Below are 14,730 nucleotides of genomic sequence, written 5' to 3' on the forward strand. Positions count from 1 at the left end.
GCGGAAAATGGACCCTGCCACGGAAAACGTGCGCTCCACGTCGGCGCTGGAGGCGGGAATCCCGAGGATTCGTCCAGCCAACTTCTCTAGGGTTGGGTACTTTCCCCGATGTGAAAAATGTCTTTTGGCCGCTATCGCGTCCAAAGAACGGACAATAGGGTCTCCATTGACCGTGTTACAATCATCGAGTGGAAATGATTCTGTGAAGTTTGACCGTTAATAACGTTTCTCAGAGAAAAAGTTGAAATGTTTGGAGTTTTTTCCTGGTAAGAAAATATTATCATTTTCCGTCGCGGATCGACAAGAGCAGCCACGACATAGTCGGAATCGACGATTTGCTCCCAAAAGCGGGTTTTTAGGAGACCCAGCAATTCTTTTTTTAATTACTCCGAAGAAGGGAGCGGTAAATGCCAGCATTTCGTCATATACTAGAAGACGTTGTCCAATGACGAGATGGGCAACGGGCTCTTTCTTTTGTAACATTTACCGTTGATGGTCTTCCGTCGGGAGGGCCATCTTTGGGCAATTTGGCCCACTTGAAGCCTCGACTTAGGCTTCCGCGAGAGCCTGTCGTATTCCGGGCTATAGTTAAAGAAATAAGAAAATCGTAATTAGCGAATAAACTTGAAAAATGATAATGGTGTAATTTACCAAAGATAATCGCTCCATCGCCGTATATATGGAGTTCCGTCGAGTTATCACTGGAGCCTTTAAATAAAGCCCCTGTGGAGACTTTTAACGGAATACCTCGCTCCACTTTGGCGAGCGCCTCAAGAACGTCACCCAATCATTCACCAGCTTGACCATCGAGTCCGCTCTTGGATCTTCCTTAATTTCGCCATTTACTACGAGCTGAAGCGAATGGGCAACGATTTCGTATCCATGTAGAAGAAGGCCCAGGTGTTGTCTCGTCCTCGGCGGGTGGAAAGATATGGAGCATTGTGTCCCAAGCTATAAAATTTTCAAATACATATTAGGATGATCTTTTTCACATTTACCAAGAAGATGAAAAAACTTGCCATCATCTAAAGCAAAATCATTCGAGTTCCCGCTTGAAAGCTCCGAATCCGAGAAAACATGATCATCTACATCCCAGGGCTCTTCGACAATGTCCAATATGTTGATGGCCTTGGTGATATTGGCAGCGTTTTCAGCGCACACGCGAGAAATCTGGAAATTAAAATTATTACTATATTGATATCGATATACGTGTATATTTTAAATAGCAGCTCTTACCGAAGAGGGCTCGAGTCTCGAGACCGGCCTCGGCTAGAACAGCGTAAATTTTTTCCAATATCGCCTCGCCAGTGTGACTTCCTGGGAAGTGCTCGAATGACAGCAAAAGGTTGTAAAATTTGAAATCCTCGTCAATAAATTGAGCTCTGACTCCCATCCCCGATTGCTGCCTCGGATTAGACCAAATATCCAGCGTTATGTGGATGGCGCCATCCGGCAATCCAGTTAAGCGGCGCTGAAATATCATGAATACAAAATTAAACACGAGGCGGAATAATATTGCGTTTCAGAATTATTAGGCAATTACCTTGATTTTAGGTTTGATTTCATCTTCCACTATTTGGTGTAACTCATTGACCACGGTTCGACGACTATATTCCCCCAGCTGTAGATTTGCAATAGAAATCGCTTTGCGAAATCCTTTACCTTCCACTACGCTGAAAGGCAAGCCGTCGACCGTGATCATGTACACTAGGGCTCTCCTAAATGAACTTCGAAGTTGCTTGAGACCCGTTTCGTTCACTCTCAGTGGGGGGAGCGGCGTCTTCCACAAACAAAACATCGTCGACGGAATCGGCGGAAGGCGACACTTTAGACAAGTGAATGCCATGGACAGTTTCCTACAAAAAGAAGCGAGGCCAAACTTAAAATTGTAAGTATAAAAGCGTCGTTTCCTTAGACCCATGACATTCTATTGCGGCATACCAAAAATGGTTCCTAATGGGTGGTACCCAGTGGGCCAATGCTTCAAACCCTTTTTTCTGTGATAGCTATATATATAAGAACCATTATGGTATAATCGATTTTAATATAAACTAAAAGAAAAATAATACATACTTCCATTAATTTCTTCGAAATATTTTTAGAAGCGTGCCATATGTCCCAAGAATGTTTTACTTCTTCACATATACCTTGTTTTTTTTCTATTTTCATAAATAACTATTAGATTAAATGTCTAAATTACGTTTACTTCCATGTCTGTCCCCTTTCCTTGGCGTGCCTTACATCCCTGGATTTAATGGATACTATTTTTTGGATGTCGTGGCTGCTAGTGTATACTGGCAATCCTTGGCAGAGTGACCCGGAGAATCGTTCCTTGCATCGCCAGCTAATATTAAATTTTGACCCCTAAGTTCCTCAAATGTTTTTAACTGACTTTTCTCCCAGAATTCGTTGACACACGGTGCAATTAAATGTTATTGATAGCTTAAAAAAATTTAAATTATATAATTTTGTTTTGTAACGGGTGTTAGCAAAAATATTGGCGAAAATACGCTAAAATGATTAAATGGGCTATATATTAGACAACAGTTACGGTGAGGTCGTCAAACGTCTCTACAAAATCAATTATCTTAAAGGGAATATAATATTTGGTATTTTTGTCGCCCTCCAAGGGTTACAATATTTCCCGCTGCCTCCTATGACGTTTCACACGCTGAAAAAGGTTGGGTTAAATATTCTGGGTAAAGTTTATTTTTACCCAGTTAGAGTTAATTTTAACCCATTTTAGGTTGTTCTAAAACTTCTGGGTTATTGTGAAAGGGTTATGTGTTTGGGTTTATATCCGGATTGGTCTTATTAACAACCTTGGGTAAAATGTACCCAAAAACTAGTTAAACTCCATTATGTCGGCTGCTAAACGTTCTGATTGTTTGAATGTTCAGTTTTTATTGGTTTATTTAACGTGTACGCGCCAAATAACCGAAACTAAAACTTTTCTGGAAATGTCAGGATCTTTTAATGTTCCCGGAACGTTTTAGTTTTAAATTCCACAAAACAACCATTGAATTATACGGTAATTTTAAATTATTCTTCATTTAGCTATAAGCAGTATGAACTTGGATATTTTTAAACATTGCATTATGTTCTAAACTAAATTTGATGCATTTCCTTTCCGTTACTAATAAACGTAATTATGTTAATTAGTTGTTGGCTTAAAGTTATTTTTTGAAGTGTTTAGGGGCCTTGCTTGTTTGTTGTGTGAACATGTTTTTTACTTCCAAACATCAGTAAAATTTTACTCGGGTGTATTTGTTTAAAAATATAAGCTTATATGAATACAAAATGTGAACAGGAATTGCTCTTAAATCAAGGCAATTACTATGTTGTAATATCACCAATGTCATTAATGTGTTCAGTTTACAGACAATAAATTACTCAACGAGTTTAATGCTATAAGCATTTAAATAATGCATTTGAAACTCGGAAATGACAAACCAAGTTCTTGTAAACGGAGAGTAACGTTTGATTTTTTTCTCATTTCGTGCATTTGGTAAGCTAAAATTTTGAGGGAAGGGCAAAACTGATATTTTTTCTGGTCATAAATGTGGTTCTGTATTTTGGATAGTATGAGAGGAATTGGTGGAGTTTTTACCTTTACGGGTCGTAGTCGGCTAGCCGGTCCAAATGTCACCGTCGGCCGACTGCACGGTTTGTGGTCGACCTCGAGTCTTTATGTCGGTGTCGGCCCAACTTATTTCTGGATGGGTGGCCCACCCGCATAAATGTACGCCTGCCAACTCATTAACAACTGCATAACAGTCGGCCCTACCTATTAATTCATCTTGCTTACCAGTCGACTCTACCTATATTCATTCATGTTGCGTACCAGTCGGTCCAACCGCGTTTTACTGACTAATAATTATCGTCTTGTCTACTCTACAGGTATATAGGTGTATTATGTATAAAGTTATAAAGAACAATATAATACAGAGCAATAATATGAGTTTCTTATGATTTATAACGCAGATCTTGTTAACTTAGAAACCAATTTGATCACAAAAAATTATATATAAAAATTATGAATTTTTCAAATTGTAATTAAATTTTTACATTTACCACAATCGCAAAACAAAATTATAAAACATTAATTTTATGAACTCAATGAAATTTCACATTTAAAAAAATACCATAAGGAAACAATGAGTTGGCGATCCATTTAACAGACCACATCTAAAAGCCCAAAACTTAACCCTAAAATACTGAAAATATTTTCTTTTATGAACTTTGTTCTTCTTCGTCATTTGCTATTATGTCGCACGCAGCTTAGCTTTGGTTTTAAAATTTCGCCTTTTGCATGCTTTAATTGTACTTTCCACTTCAATTTCTTTCACAACTTTAAGGTTTGTGCTCATTTTGATGGCATCTAGGTATGAAGTACTTAAGTCACTATGCTGAATCGATTTAAATTTCTGTTAAACCAATCATTCCGATTATTACACTCCTCAGCTTCAGATCTTCAAATGGAAATTTCTCATTCGCACCCTTCCAATTGCAGGAAAGAGAAAGCTCGTGCGAAAGGAGTTTAATAATAATTCTTCTTGTTGAGTCCTTGACATTTTTAGCACCCCAGCTTGCAAACGTGGTTACCTAATTTAAAATAATTACAATAAAATTTAGTTAAAACTATAATTTAGTACAGTGGCCTATGACATGAAAAATTATCTGGCGTTTGCTATTCTTTCAACTTAATAGATAACCTTTCTCTATAGCTCTATCATCCTGACTTAAGTAAATAAATCTTTGACCACTCACAGATTTCATTCTAATGTCATCGTCCAAGAGCAAATTCTCAAATTCTTTTAAATTTTCAATATTTGTTATGGGAAAATTAGGCAAGCCAGTGGTACCTAACTCCTGCTTTCCACCAGAAAAAACCGAGTCGTTCACAACTTTAGTAATCCCTTTTAGATTTTCATTCATGTCACACAACATTGATATCATTTTCCTCTTAAAGAACTTACTTGGAATATCTGAAAGACAGCTTTGTAGTTGGAGTTGTATATATCAAAAGGTTTTTACAAGAATGCATTACAGTAATCGGATATTTTGGCTTTGCCGCATTCAGCTGGCAATTAACAAAGCAATGATAGTAAAGAAACGAGAGGTATAAGTTGCGCCTAAATATTCTCTGTTTACCTTAATTAATTATAGTTTTTAAAATTAAGGCAGAAAGACTTAACATGTAAAAGCCCACTAATTGTTGAGGTGAACACCCGTTTTTGAACTTTAGATCTGTAATTGCTATCAGATGTAGAAGATGAACCTGATACGAACAATTCAGAATATATATTAAAAAATAATAATAAAAGATTCGCAAATTAAAAGTAATTTAAACTTAGGTTTTGGAAACTTGAACTTTGATTCCCTACAGTACAAATACGATCATCATTGGGACCAATACTCATATCTAAAAATTGAAACAAACCATAATAAGGTATTATGGAGTAAAAAATGTCAAACTTACCCATATCAAGTAAAGACTTGGATTGTGGTCTATAAATGTTTGAGTCGTTATCACAATTTTCATAAACATCGGGTGTATGGGTATGACCTAAATTCCAAACTTTGTTTTACCACAGTTCACGAATTTTAGTTTTGAAATTCAAATTTACGCTTACAAGATTTGGTAGCTGAATTTTGTATCTTGCTATTTCTACTTTGGTCCTTTGGCGAGAGATCAAAATAAGATGGATAAAAATTAGAAACAAAACATACCATACTTTTACTTTGTTTAGATAGAGTTGATGACAAGTGGCTTGATTTTGAACAAATCAGAGTAGATCGTCGACTTGCTACCGGGGTTTTTCTCTTTCTATAAAATATTAATTTGAAAAAAAATATATTACTACTTTTCATAACATTATATATACATTGATATATTATAATACCATGAGGTGACAGTTCCTCAGATTCTGCATCGCTTGTGATGGGGTTATTAAAAATGGTTGGTTTACATTCAGCATTCAGGAAATTAATATCACTGTTGCTATGAAAGCTGCTTCCTTCTATATTTAAATGTGGTTTGTAAACAAATAAAATAATGAATGTCTATCAGAATGGAAATTTACCCAAATATGGATTACAATACACCCAAAGTAATTGGAATTTAGAACTACCCAAATATAGTATAAAACAGAACTACAATAAAAAGTCCCTAATTTAAACTAGACATTTCCAGGTTTAGCCAACTTTTGATGTTCTTCGAATGTGTACTTCCGAGATTATATCTGGCTACCAGCCATTTATAATTTCACAAAAATATATAGTAATTAGAGGATGAAAATCGAAAAAATATAAGATAATTATTACCAATTTATGGAATGTTTTTTAGGTTAAACTAATGAAATTTATTATATAAACTAGTTTTCAGAAATATTTAATAGTTTTGAGACATCATAACGGAAAATTCTACTTAACTGCGTGTTTACCTTGTATTGTCTAAACTGACTGTGGTCCCACGTACTAAATAAATTTTTAAATTAACGTATACTCCAAATGAGCAACGTCTTTTGAAAAAATACCAAATTTAAAATATTTATGTTTGGTGTTATCAATATTTTTATAACCTGCAGGTCATTTTCATACAATTTCATTTTGTTAAAATATAGTAATTATCGGATAAAAATCATAATATGATTTAAAATGACTGTTTCAGAATTACAGGAAAATATAGGACTATTGCATGGGATCCCTGCCTGAATTTTGTTTATAGAAAAGTGTATAGGGGGAAATTTGTAAGAATAATTGTCAGGTTTTGGAAAGAAGCCGCATTTTTGCTTTAACAACATATAGGGAAATTTTTTATGTTGCCTTGATATTTCAGCTTCGTCTCTTTTATAACCGCTCGGGCTGGCGTATCTTAAATAAATGGGCCTTCAAGATTGATTATCCTTGGTTTATTTTGATAGATGAAACCATTGTCTTGTAGAGTTTGCAGATGTTCCATAAATTTATCAAGAAACTTAATTAAAGAACCTGGTTTGGAATTCCCAAAAAATCCCTACTGCAAACGGCTCTTCAATTAAAGCTAAAAACGCACCCCAAAATAGGCCAGAATTACATGTTTGTGCTTTTATGTATAGGCATGCCATCTATGTTAATAGCTAAAGATATTGGTTCATTATAATAGGGATTTTACTCAAAAAAATTAGTAAGGCCCAAATCAAACCCAATGTGCCAATATTCCCCATTAGAAACTAAGATTATATCAGAGCTATTGTCCCGCCTTAGCTTCCAGGTAATCCGATTTACCAGGCTTAGGTATAAAGATTGTCTGACACAGTTTCTAGGTGCTAGGTATATGCCCTAGAGCAATACAAGCCATATAGATTCTCAGCAGCAGAGGGCAGAGAATATCACTGCCCTCCTGTAAAAGGATAGGAAAAATCCCGTCCTATCCCGGGAACTTATACGGTTTAAATGACTTTTAAGCCCATATAAGCCTAGAATGCGTGACGACCTTATTCGCCACAGCCTAATCTTCCCTTTCGGTTCGATTGATCCTCAAAGGGAGAGTTGTAACAGGATATTTATCCCATTAACAATTTATTGTTGCTCCGGATACTCGCATAACTGACACTATTGGGGTCAGCGAGATAATAACTTTTACTTGGCTGAAAAATCTTAGGGATGTGTTTCGGCTTAGCTACGAAGGAAATAAAACTACTCATTGAGAATTGCCATAAGTAAAATTTAATTAAACAAAACAAGAAATGGCGCAAAGGCCGTGAAAAGGTTATACACTCAAATACATCACAAATTAACCCGTAGGGTTTATGCCAGAGGCATTTAAAATGGTAAATTGACCAAAATACTAAAATAGCATAATTACTAAAACAACACTTACCATGTTCGACGCCCGAAGGCCATTGAAAGTTTTTGGGTGCCGTATTATCGGCTTATAACCCGATTGCACACCGCTAACCATAGTTTGTGGTTAACGCGGAAGTAGCGACGAATCGCCATTATGAGTTAAAATTATACTTACTTTTATTATACTTAAAAAAGGCAAGGTCCAACGAGGTACGTAGTCCGTCGAGAGGGAGGATCGTCGGCTCCTGTTATCGCGGACCGCACAAAGTTAGAGTTGGCGTCGAGGCACCGGTGAACACTTCGATGTCTTTTTTTAACCTTATTTTGGAGTGGTTGGTCGGTCTCTCTTGGACCGAGAGCTAGGAGAGAGAGAGAGAAACTCCAACTTCTACTGATTCTATTTCTAGTTTTCGTTCTGGTTCTCTAAAGCACTGACTTCTGATTTTAATTTGAAGGGGGCCGTTACCCATTTCATCCTGGTCAGATATCGTGTCATACATTGCCTTGTAATTGGTGTCATATATTACTAAAGCCGATATGGAATACCAATCTTTAAAATTATAATAGTCTGTCACGAACGCTGTCGGAGGGGGGGGGGGATTGTGGAAGTGGCATTCGTCTATCGCTCCTACCGTCATTGGGAAGTTCCAATTAGATTCAAACTCTTTAGCCTTTTTCTGCATTTCTTCGTGTGTAGGCCATATGATATGGACGGGCATAAGGCGTTTACACGCTGACGAAATAAACGCTTTGAAGCACTGTAGTTTTCCCGACTCCAAATAATGATACAATCACATGGTTTCAGCTTGAGATGCGAAGCCTGTAAGTGCTATTCCTACTTTCTTGTTCACAGGGAAAGCTTTTTTCATTACCTTATCCTGAGTAAACATATCGTCATTCACTTTGCCTACTGTATATAAAGTCTTCTCTGAAAAACGAAAATGGGCCACGAAATCTTTCTCTGTAAATTTTGGTACCACTACGTCCCACCACACAGACTAAGATTTTTTTCCATTTTCGCAGTACTTCTAGTTCAACTGCTCTGTACAAATTTAATTCCAAAGTTACATAACAAAACTTTTAAAAAATTGGATTTGTTTTGCCATATATTTGTCATTGCTGCATCAGGGACTGGAAACCGGGGAAATATTTTTGGGGGTGAAGTCGAACGTGTCGATGTAAACAAAACGTGAAGTTGGTTCACGTGGAGTTGGAACGTCGTCTGCTAGACTTTATTATCTAAATTAACCCAGGGCCTTAACCATAAGCGTCAACGGATTCCAGGTGTTCAAATTTAGATTTTCAAGTTGTTAGTTTGTTTTTTGATCACACAATGAACAGTCCACACAAATAACAACCGACGTTTGTTATCGACAACATAAATGAAGACAAGAGTTGCAGAAAATCATCTGCGTCTGTGAGGAAACACTAAAAACATCCTTATTAGAGAGAAGGGTGTCTATCCGGTGATTGAGAATTTCATTCTCAATCACCGGATAGACACAAAGCTGTAGCTCCCGCCGTTCACCCGCGCCTCTCCCGTTCCTCCCCCACCCGCGCCTCTTCCCCATCTCAATCACCAGAATTTCTAATCACCAGAATTTCTAATCACCAGAATTTCCAATCACCAGAATTTCTAATCACCAGAATTTCTAATCACCAGATTCCCCCGTTCACCGGTTGCTGTCCCCCAAACCCCATTCACTGGATACTTTATCTCTCGTTCACCAGCTCCTTTCCCCCATTGCTTTCATCCCTTCTAATCACCAGTTGCTTTCCCCCATCCCCATTCTCCAGAATTAGTTTTCCTCGTGCAGATATCTGGAGATTAGATTTTTACCCGTTTGCTTATCGCTTCTGAACCCCTTAATTTCTAATCTCTAGTTAATAAAAACAAGAAATATACATTTCCAATTTTATTTTACTTTTAATTACATGATTGCGTAAAACAGGTTCTAATATTAGACCGACAATATAAATAACGCGTTTAAATCGCATTTTATCAATATAAAAAAAATTAACTCGATCTTCGTAAGGAATATGTACAATTTCATTTAATGGGCTGAAACGAACTACCTTCTGCAAGTGCGGATTGTATAAATAATTTTATTAAAAGTTCTACCTCACCACGTCTGACCGGAATAGATATGAAATCGTCATCCTCCAGTGCCGCTGCCCTTGGTGGTGCCGGGATCTCCCATTCTTGCGAAAGGTACTTTTTTTCCGATGGTGAATTATCCCTCGACGGACAGTGTGGAAAGAATCTAGTATGTTCCCATTCTGGTACGTCTCCTGATTCCCATCCTTCTAATACGCCGTGGCACTTGTAACATCGTACTTCATCGCCCCGCTGAATATAGTAGAATCCAGCCTTCGCTAGTTGTTCCTTAGTAACGTGCGGATTTCTCCAGTGACGAAAAGTTTCAAGTCGATACGCTTCGATGTCCATACTGTAAACTGATAGTTTCTATAAGCTATTGTCAACATTCTTAAGCCTAATTGGTTAAGCCTAAATTTCAATAAATGTTTTTCTATTTATTTTGGTTAGACTCTATGACTATTTGACTAGAATCTAAGTCTATTTACTTCAATTTAAACAAGGCCTAATTTCCCTCTACAGTAAAATAATAAAGTCACTTACTTTTACGGAAATCCTGAAGCCTTTGCCTGTAAATAGAGTCGAGAAGGCGGGGAACGGAGCGCGAAAATCTACGTGTCTCTTCTCGATGAGGTCCAGGAACTAAAAGAACGCTGAGTCGTATATCTAGAGATCAAATAACACTCGAAACTTCAAGTAAATCCTGATTTCTCATTGGTTGAAACCAATTGATGTCACGGGAGAATGTAAAATGTAACCAAAAATAGAGGTTACTGCTCATCGGTTAGCGATAAAAAATTCGTCACGTGTTAAATTAGGCAGATTAGAATAGCTGAAAATACATTGCGCTTACTTCCCCCCCCTAATTTACTTCTGATACAACTTTGATAAAAATTAATCCTGTTTCGGGGGAACCCCCAGGAGGAAATCTTAGAGACTATTAACTCGGTAGAATACACTATTTTAGCAATTGCAATTGCATATAATCCTTGTTATTGTAATGTTTGATATATACTGAAATGATTATTGTTGGATAGGAAAATAAAAGAATCGTGATAAAAGTTAATTTTTTTATTCCATATTAATTGGTATGGATAGTAGAATCCTACTACTATGGACGGAGCTCCTATCATCCCAGTATAATTGATGTTCTACAAATTGTAGGAACATCCGATTTCCTGCTACGTCCTCTCTCTCCTCAATCCTAACAGAACAATACATAAAATTTTAACTTTAGTACAGCATATATAATTCGTGAAATTTAATTTATTACCTTATTCTAAGCTCATATTTTATAGTATCGTCATTTCGGCTCGTCCATAAAACTCTATTTATAATCTCTTCAATTCTACATGAAGAAAATTAAAATCTTTAATTTTTTTTGTCCCAAAAGTTATTTAAATGTTAAAATAATATTTACCGCATTTTGATTTCTTTTTCATCGGTCCAGATCAGAATAATTTGTTCTAATTGATTTACTCCCTTTTTATACCATTTTCCATCCCCACCATTTCCTAGCCCCTATATCCTATCTCCTTCTTTTCCGTGATGAAATCTAAGTTAGTGATTGAGTGTGGAATCTATTCAGTGTGGGTAAAGTCGGTAAATTTTTCCATTGGTTAAATAGTGTTCGTAGATAATTAATTTCGTGAGACTGGGAATTTCCACCATCTTCCTCTTAGCGTACGTCACGAGAAGATGGTTTAGGTTCGTGCAAAGTCTAACAAATTTACAGATAAGAGTCCGCATTGTAGTACGTTCTTGCATTGGACTGGTTGACTTAACGAAATTCTGGAAAAAAAGGGTAAGCGATTTTCAATAAAGAGTCTTTTTTTTGTTACGTTTTTTAAAGTATTTATTAAGAGTGAAAAAAGTTACATAGGAAAAATTGTTTACAATTGTTTTTTTCGCGTACATGAGTTTATATTATTAAATAAAATGGCAGAGTCTTATTTTGCGTGTACTAAAGATATTTTGTTAATGACGGGTAGAAAACATATTTCAATGGTTCAAGACGGTAACAGATTTCAATGACTTTTAGAAAGTACTTTAAATAGAACGTACAGGAATAATGCAATAATATATTTCTACCAATGTTTTGTTTTCATGCTAGATTGCGTAAACCACCCACGTTGTCCTAACTAGTTTACCAATACTTTCTGATTCTATTTTAATTTTTTTGTTTTTGGATGGTTTATTTTATTCGAAAGTAAATGGTTTGGCGCCCATAGAAGCGCTCGCATGTTTTCGAAAGAGGACGGGTCATATCTCTAAAAGATACCAGATAGCGTGGGAATATATTGTTTTATCCTCTGGAACCGGATTTTTTCCAGTCAGTCACCATACCTCTCTCTCTAGCTAATGGATTCGCTAAATTCGATGTGATGATTTTTCTAGCATGATTTGCGAAAGATAAAAATATCTTGCTGTCGTTTTTTTCCCAATTTTTGGAAAACTTTTGGTAGTACGTTTTTGTACTCTGTCCTTTAGTTCTATGCAAAATATACATTACGCAATATTCGCCGCAAACGTTACTAGTTAGTCCTTGCAATCGTCTTTTGCTAAATGTCCACGTCTTGCACATTGAATTTAAATATTTTCTGATTGTGGGTAAAAATGGGGGAAGCCCCATTGAATCAAAATAGAATCCCCGTTTTCGGCCATCGACGTAGACGCAAATCCAATGAGAACCTGTTTCGCCCCTTTTATCAAAATTAATGATAAGCGATTGCGGATATTTCACCATGGGTTTTAAATTATCTGAAGAAAACCCGCCTAAAAAGTTCGGTGTTTTATACAGTGCCTGAGATAAGTCCACGTTTGTCGTAGTCATTTTAATAGTCTCGAATAATGTTCCTATTTTTATCTATCTGTAAACAAGATTGAAATTCAGCGTACACGATAACGACCGTAGAATCTTTTAAAGGGGTACCAAATCCTAAATCTAAACGTAGTTGCCCTCTCTTTACGGGGTTCCAAAACGTGACGTCACTGGCCGAATTGTCGGGGGTTAAATCAAAAGCATATAGGGCAAAGCCTAGAGGAAAGTGAGCCAACGCGATGTGATTTCCCTCGTCTTGGTAGAGTATCCCAGATCCCGAGAATAGCGAATGATAGGCCAGCGTAAATTGTTTACTATTAAAATTAGGGGTCAACGCTTTCGAAGGGATTTGTTCGTTATCAACGTATAGAGCCAGATAATTTAGGTCGAAATTTTCAAAATTATAAGGATTAGACTTAACGGAGCCCTTATACGCTTTGTTGGTGGCTAAACCAATAATGACTCTGTTGGGCATCGGACCTAAGAATATATTGTCAAAACTATCGTTCTGAATAGAACTAGCTAATGTTTTAACTTTAATTTCAGTACGAGTAAAGGGATATTTGGCATTGCTACGTAATAATCCTTGCTGATGGGCTAATAAAATTTTAGGCATAATTTTAACTTTACGTACAATTAGAGCAGCGTCTATAAATTCGACTTTATACGCGTCGACAGTGTCGCTAAAAAGGGTAAAATTATCGCTATTTCTAGTGAGTGAAACCTTAAGTTGTACGCCATTAATTAAATATTTGTTGAAATTAAAAATGTCACAAAAAATGTTCCCGTAAAGTTCAATTTCTTTTGATTCAGCAGCTAGAACCTGACGTTTTATGAATCCGGCGTTTGTTATCAGATCCATACTTCCAGCCGTGTCATCGTACCATCCAGATGTCGCAAGGTGAGTGTTTTTTGCATCGTACCCAAAGTTGAGCAAGGTTTCGATATAGGCCCTATAGGGGTAATTTGAGGCCGATGGTGAAACCGTCGTATCATTGAGTTTCACTTCGCATTGTTTGAATAGCGAATGCAGAGAATTGTTCACGAGCGAAACGTTAGACCCAGCATCCAAGTTGTCACCGTTGGTTTTGACGATTTTTACTTTACAATATATCATTGTCATTGCCAAATCTGTGTAAGAGTCTCCCGTACCCGGTACCACGAATTCGATGATAGAACTGCTGTCGATAGATGAAATTGGCTTACACCATACCGTTTGACCTTTTTCAACGCTGAGTTGAGTTGGTAGTTCGTTGAAAATATTTAATTCGCTTTTAAGTACTTCCATTTTTTTAGAGAGCAAAAATATCGCGAACCGTACGCGTGAACTTGCGGCGTTTAACTGAACTCTTTTTCTTTTTCTTCAATGGTTTCTTAGTAGTTTTTCTTCTCTTGCGACGATCCGAACCTTCTTGCGCTGCCATTTCGTCCACAGTTTCTGTCATTCGTTTATTGGCTGACGTTTTTAAGTCCTGACCTTGCAAGACGTCTCCGAGTACTTTCTTTCCTGTAGAAAGAGCCCTTTTTCCCACGTATTTGGCAGACTGTTTTAGGAATGGGAATACAAACCTAGCTAGCCCTGAAAAAAAGCTACCAATTCCGTGTCCTTTTTGTCCCGCAAACCCAGAGAAATAAGGTAAATCTACTCCTCCCCCCGCCTGATTTAAATAATATTTCATGTAGGGACAATTTCTATCAACGTACTGATAAGCCATTCTTTTTTTTTTTTTACTGAGCTCGTCGTAAATGCACTTTACACGTGACTGAACCAAACTGAAATGGCACGTATTCACCTAAACTAGTTCTTATATTAATGTCGATACAGTCAAAATAATTTCTACTCAGTTTAAGGTAATGCGGAGAATCGAAAGTTTTTGAAACGGTTGATCCATTGGGGGCGTTTTGGTCTACAACAATTGTTCGCAAAAGGGGGGCTAATGTATCCCCAACCATTTCATTTCCTACCAAATCGGAATACACG

Source organism: Leiobunum rupestre, chromosome 7 (genome assembly GCF_980474605.1).
Source record: "Leiobunum rupestre chromosome 7, qqLeiRupe1.1.hap1, whole genome shotgun sequence".
Classification (NCBI taxonomy): domain Eukaryota; kingdom Metazoa; phylum Arthropoda; class Arachnida; order Opiliones; family Sclerosomatidae; genus Leiobunum; species Leiobunum rupestre.